We start from the raw sequence: 6,000 nt of genomic DNA, 5'->3' as shown, positions 1-6,000 counted from the left end.
AAAACTACACTCAAAGAAGTGAAATAACTCACGTTTTCTCAGACGGATAGTGGTGGAGGTAACACCACATGCATATCTCCTTATTCCCACTCTGTATAAGGAATTTATTCCGTGCTTGTGTCCCAATGAGGAGATGGGACAAAAATGGCTGTGCTCCAAGTTAAACTTTGGTGTTTTGTGTTGCTAACACATTCATCCATCATCTGGCAGGCTTTAGCCCAAAGACGACAGTCAGAGTGTGATGCCTTTTTAATGTGCTGCTTCTTCTTCACCTTCCATCTCCATTTCTACCCCATGCTCACCCCCCAGCACAGGCCCATCCCCAGACCTGCTCCGCTGGAGGAAGACCAGCTAGCTGGCTTAGTCATGGTGCCACCTCTAAACACTGTAGCCTTCACTCCAGTCGGCTATGGCGGGGAGCGTCTCCTCAGACTACAGAGGTTTCTGTTTGGTTTGTTTGAATGAAGACTTGCTCCCAAGGAGCTAGTGGTCTTTAGTGCTGTCAAACAGAGATACTTTTAAAAAAAACTCTTTTAAGGTGACAGAAAAGAATCATTGTTGAAAGGCCCCATTTGGGAATGGAAAGAGTGTGAGCTTTGGATCCAGACTGGATTTGAATCCCAGGTCTGCCACTTACTAGCTACATGGCTGTGGGAAAAGTTATTCAGTTTCTACAAGTTTCTCACTTTACTGAACTGGAAAATGGAAAGAAAGATAATGCCCTTACAAGCCTGTTCTTTGGACCAGAAGAAATATTCCTATAATGTTTGATGTACAAGGGACATTCAAGAAATAGTTTCTGTGACTGAGTTGCAATATATGCTGTTGGCTTGAAGACCAGCCAACGGTGTATATGTTGGCTCTTCCCCACTTATGATTTTACAGCTGAATTTGGACAGAAGAGTAAGATCACTCCAGGGGAGCCCACTGCTATTTCATAGAGGACTCGGATGGCTCTGTAAGTCCATATAAACATATATATTTGAGCTCATACGCAGCCATTCACAGGTCAGTGGAGTTTGCTCCTGCTGTAGCACTCCAAGTCTTCCACTGAAGTGAGTATAGAGACAGATAAATCAAAAGCTTGGGTCTTTGAACATAGGACATTATTTAAGAATTAGGAATGGGAATTAGGTATTCCCACAATCTTTTTGGAACAGTGTAAGTCAATAATGTTTAAAGTAAAATCTAAGTCAGCTTTCCTTATAAACATATAAATACAGAATTTATAGGAGCTGGGTTTTTTTTAGGTTTTAACCTTTCTTCTATAGCTCAACACTTTTCTTATGAGGTGAGAGTTGCAGGAGCATGACAGTTTTTATTTTCTTTTACAAGAAGAGGTTCATTTTACAAATGACATTTAATTCCATATGTGAGGACTACAAAAAAATCCTGGCAGGCATATGCTGTAAATAATTAAGTGCCTGTCAATTATAGCATTGTGCATTGTTTCCAAAATCCTGTTAACTTTCCTTACATCATTTCCCAGAGAAGCATTACATATATACATATCTATGATGTTTTAACTGGAAATTTTTATGAGGTTTTTCTCTGAAGCTTTGTTTGATGATCAAAACACATATGGAAATATTGTTTAACTACATTTGAAATGAAATATACACCCAAATGCTAATTCTTAAATCCCAGACTGTACTAATTTTCTAGTCTTTTTCTGAACAGAAGGGAAAAAACCAGAATAATTTGATAAGCGCTATTGCAGATTCTAAAATTTTTTTCTTGAGATTTAGTGGATAAAGATACATTTACTTTTATACAATCTGTAGCTGGAAAAAAATTTATATAAAAGTTAGAATATATATATTTTTATTTTCCTGGAAGTATCTGATGTTTCTTATCACACATGAGATAATAAAAAATTATTTAATCCATCCTCTAGTTTGCTCTGTTCCTCATATTACAGTTTTTTGGGGGGGAAGAAATAAGTTTCCTAGTGGTTGTGGCTTTGAGAATTTATTCCTATCTCTCACCAAAACAGTATCTTAAGACAGAAGTTAACATTTGTGCAAAACTTCAGAATTGTGACCTTAGGAAATTCCATTTTGTGAGTGTACACACAATCATATATTTATCCGACATTGTCTCATAACCAAGAGGTCAAGTAGGGTAAGCACTGAAAGATGGTGACTGGTTTGGCAATCAGGGACTCTCTGACGTCCGCAGTGAGAGGCTCGGGGTCTCTCATAAGGGTGCCGTCAAACTTGTAGCAAGGGCTGGAGTCATTTCAAGCTTGACAGGACCGTGGAATCTCCTTCCAAGTTCTCTCATGTTTTTGTTGGCAAAAGGCTTCAACTTCCCGGGGGGCTGTTGGCTGGAGGTCTCTGTTCCTCACCACGTGGGCCCTTCATAGGCTGCTTGAGTGTCCTCCTGACATGGCTGCTGGCTTCCCCAGAGCAAGTGATCCAATCGAGAGACAGAGAGACAGAGAGACAGAGCTGGAGAGGGAGAGAGAGAAGGGAGTCGGGGGGAAATAAGGAGGAAATCACAAGGCCTTTTATGATTTAGTCTTAGAATCATACGCTTTATTCTATTTTCTGGAAATCAGTCACACACACAAGGAGAGGGGAATTAAATGCTGCACGACGAAGGGAGGAGTATCAAAGAATTTGTGGACATAGTTTTAAACCACCACAATCAGTTGGGAGTCCTAGCGGCAAGTAACAGAAAACCCATTTCAAAAGGGAATAAACATCAGTGGGAATTCATTTGCTCCCTAAATGAAAAGATCCTGCAGGTAGACAAACTTTGTGAGTCGTTTGTTCAGAGCTCTGGCTCCATTTCTCTGTCCTTTCTGTGCTGCATCATTCTCAGGCTGGCTTCCTACCATCAAAAAATGACTGTAGTGGGGCTTCCCTGGTGGCGTAGTGGTTGAGAGTCCGCCTGCCGAAGGGGACGCCGGTTCGCGCCCCGGTCCGGGAAGATCCCACATGCCGCGGAGCGGTTGGGCCCGTGATCCATGGCCGCTGAGCCTGCGCGTCTGGAGCCTGTGCTCCGCAACGGGAGAGGCCACGACAGTGAGAGGCCCGTGTACCGCAGAAAAAACCAAAACAAACAAACAAACAAATGACTGTAGCAACCCTAGGCCTCATGTACACACACAGCACCTTCCAGACAGGAGAACATGGCTCTGGCTCAACATCCCAGCAGAGTTCAGAGACTCCTTCTGATTGGATGGGATTAGGTCACATGACTCCCCCATCCAAATCAGGGATTGGAAGGCCTAGGTTGGCTCCAGGGCTCCACCCCAAATCAGGGCTGTAGAGGCATTTCCCTAGAGGCATATGTCCCCCCCCCCCAAAAAAAAAACCTGGGCCTCTCAAGAACCTACTACAAAATTCAGGGAAGTTTTTCTCAGCTTTTAAAAATATGGGGTAGATAGCATTTTTGTAATCTGAAAGGAAAGGAAGCAGTAGAGACAGAGAAATTGGAGAGCAAAGGAATATAACAAAGAACGCCAAAATGAATCAAAAGCACAGGCAGAATGAATATTCTTGGTAAGGGTTGGAGAACCACCTGTTTCCCTGAGGTCAGGGACAGCAAGTGTAAACATGGGAGAAAATATGGGCCACTCGAGGCAAAGAGGAGGAAGGCTGAGGACAATGTTGGCTGGTGGCTGGGAATTCGAATGAAAGAGAAGGTGATGTCATCAACTGCAAAGAAGAAAAGTGGATTAGGGCATTTAAGGGGTTAAGATGGATGAAATTCGGAGGTTAAAGTTAATGGTATTTTTCATACTAGTAGAGCTAGAAAAACTCTGCTGTAATAAGAAAGCATAAGCAGAGCTAGAAAAGCAAGAAAGCTCTAGTAGAAAAGAAAACCTAAACAACACTGTAAGAGAAGATAAAGCACTAAAGAGAAATAATACTCATTAAAGAAAAGGTTAATAATGAAATAATGCAGGTTATAAGAAAGTGGGAGTTTGAAGCAAGTTAAAAAAAAAGCAACTATGGCAAGTATAAAAAATGATACTTTAATCTACCTTTCAGACTTTAAGCATATATAACTTATTATATTCTCTGCCAGAAAATGCCTTACAGAGTATTAGGGTTGAGTATGAGTAATTTTTAATTCCCACCACTGCTGCTAAATCTCTGCTAAGAAATAAGGTGGGGACAGCTGCTTCTTTATTATTAAGCATGTACATAAGCAAAATGAGAGAATTAATTTTTTCCTTTATTTAACGTATACTAAAAGATTCCTCTCCACCTAGCTGGCTTCTGGGAAGGAATCCTTGCCCTAAAATTAAAAAAAAAAAAAAAGAAGCCTTTGTTTATATTCACACTCATCTGGTTCAGAGTTTTGTTAAGAAAAAGTAGCATGAAATAAAAAGAATAAAAATATTTGAAAAATCTGACTTTGGAGCACAAGGTCACAAAGAAAGGCAACCTTGGTTCAGCTTGCCTTAGGACAGCAACGTTGACAAAGGACTTTGATTCAAAATTGGTTAATGGGTTCCAGAGACTGAAGGAGCTGTTACAAGTATAATGTGCATTTCTTGGGAAAAAGAAACATCCTGCTGGACACATTTAACCTTCAATTTTGCCTCTTATAATAAGGTTGAAGGAGTCAAACAGACTAGGACCATATGGAATTAAGAAAGGCTTATTCTTCTCCAGGAGCGCACATTTCTCCCACTAGCTCTTCCCCAGGCATGCAATTTACTTTCTACTGGCAGGCTCTTAACTGTTTTGGAAAACACGTAATACTTTGTTACTACCAAACCCTTCAGTAGTCAGCATAAGATGAATGCTCAGCAAAGTCCAGTTTCTACTTCTTTCTCAAGTCAGAAGAGGACATCAAGATATCCTTGCTTAACATAACGATCATCATTTATGGAGTATTTACCAGGTGCCATGTGCTATACTTGGCATTTTACATACATCGTCTGATTTAATCCTCCCAACAATGCTACAAGGTGTGTACTGTCATCATTTACTGATAAAAGAAACAGATACAAAGAAGTCAAGCATTAGGTCAAGCTCACAGAGCTAGTGGGCGTCAGAGCTGTATGCTGAAACCACATCTGTTTATTTCCAAAGCTCACACTCTTTCTTTTGCACCACTCTGTCTAAATAAACTGAAAGGATTTCCTAACATTTATAATGAAAAGAGGCAACAGTTTAGAGAAATGTTTAAAGAGAAATAAAATATTTTTTAACTGTGGGTAATTAAACACAAATATAGATTTATTCAAAATCAAATGTTGCACATTATCCCCAGACTCACTGTGAAATACACTCAGACAAAGACATAGAGGGACAGATAGCAGAAATACTTTCAGGTCAGGAGCAAGCCCAACGTCAAATGCTAGGAGGCCGCTGTGGAATCTAGGGACAACATGAGCCATGTCAGAAAGTAAACAGGTCAGGTCATGGAAGCATCAAAAAGAACCCAAGGGTAGGAGAGAAAGGACAACAGTGTGCTGAAAACCAGTGCGGCATCAAAATTCACTGATAGTTTCATTCAGTAGAAACACGACATAAACCAATGCAAGTACTGTAAGCAGCAGAGATAAAGGGAATGTCGAATCAGAAGGACAGAATTTTCATGTTGGCTCTTACATTAGCTGATGTCATGAAAACATGGACTGCCCATATTTAGCAAAGCTCACAGTAGGCAGGAATACTTCCAGACTCCCGCCACAACATCAGGAGATGTCAATCACCACTATGTGCTTTTGTACAGTACTGGGTGGACAGAGAATAAGGCTGCTCTTATAATGGGTTTATCCTGGATTGGCCCCAGCATATAAAATAAAACAATAATAATATTATAAGACACTTCTTCACTTTATCATGCAGCTATATACCAGGGCAGTGGTTCTCAACCAATGCTCTCTGCCCCCTCCCCAAGAGGGCATTTGGCACTGTTGGAGACTTTTTGACTGTTACAGTGTGGAGGGAGGGGTGCTATTGGCATCTAGTGGCCGTAGGCATCATACAACACCCAGGACGGCCCCCATAGGTAAGAATTACCCAGCCC

This window comes from Kogia breviceps, chromosome 12 (assembly GCF_026419965.1).
Source record: "Kogia breviceps isolate mKogBre1 chromosome 12, mKogBre1 haplotype 1, whole genome shotgun sequence".
Taxonomy (NCBI): Eukaryota; Metazoa; Chordata; class Mammalia; order Artiodactyla; family Physeteridae; genus Kogia; species Kogia breviceps.
Note: the sequence above shows the minus strand (reverse complement) of the source record.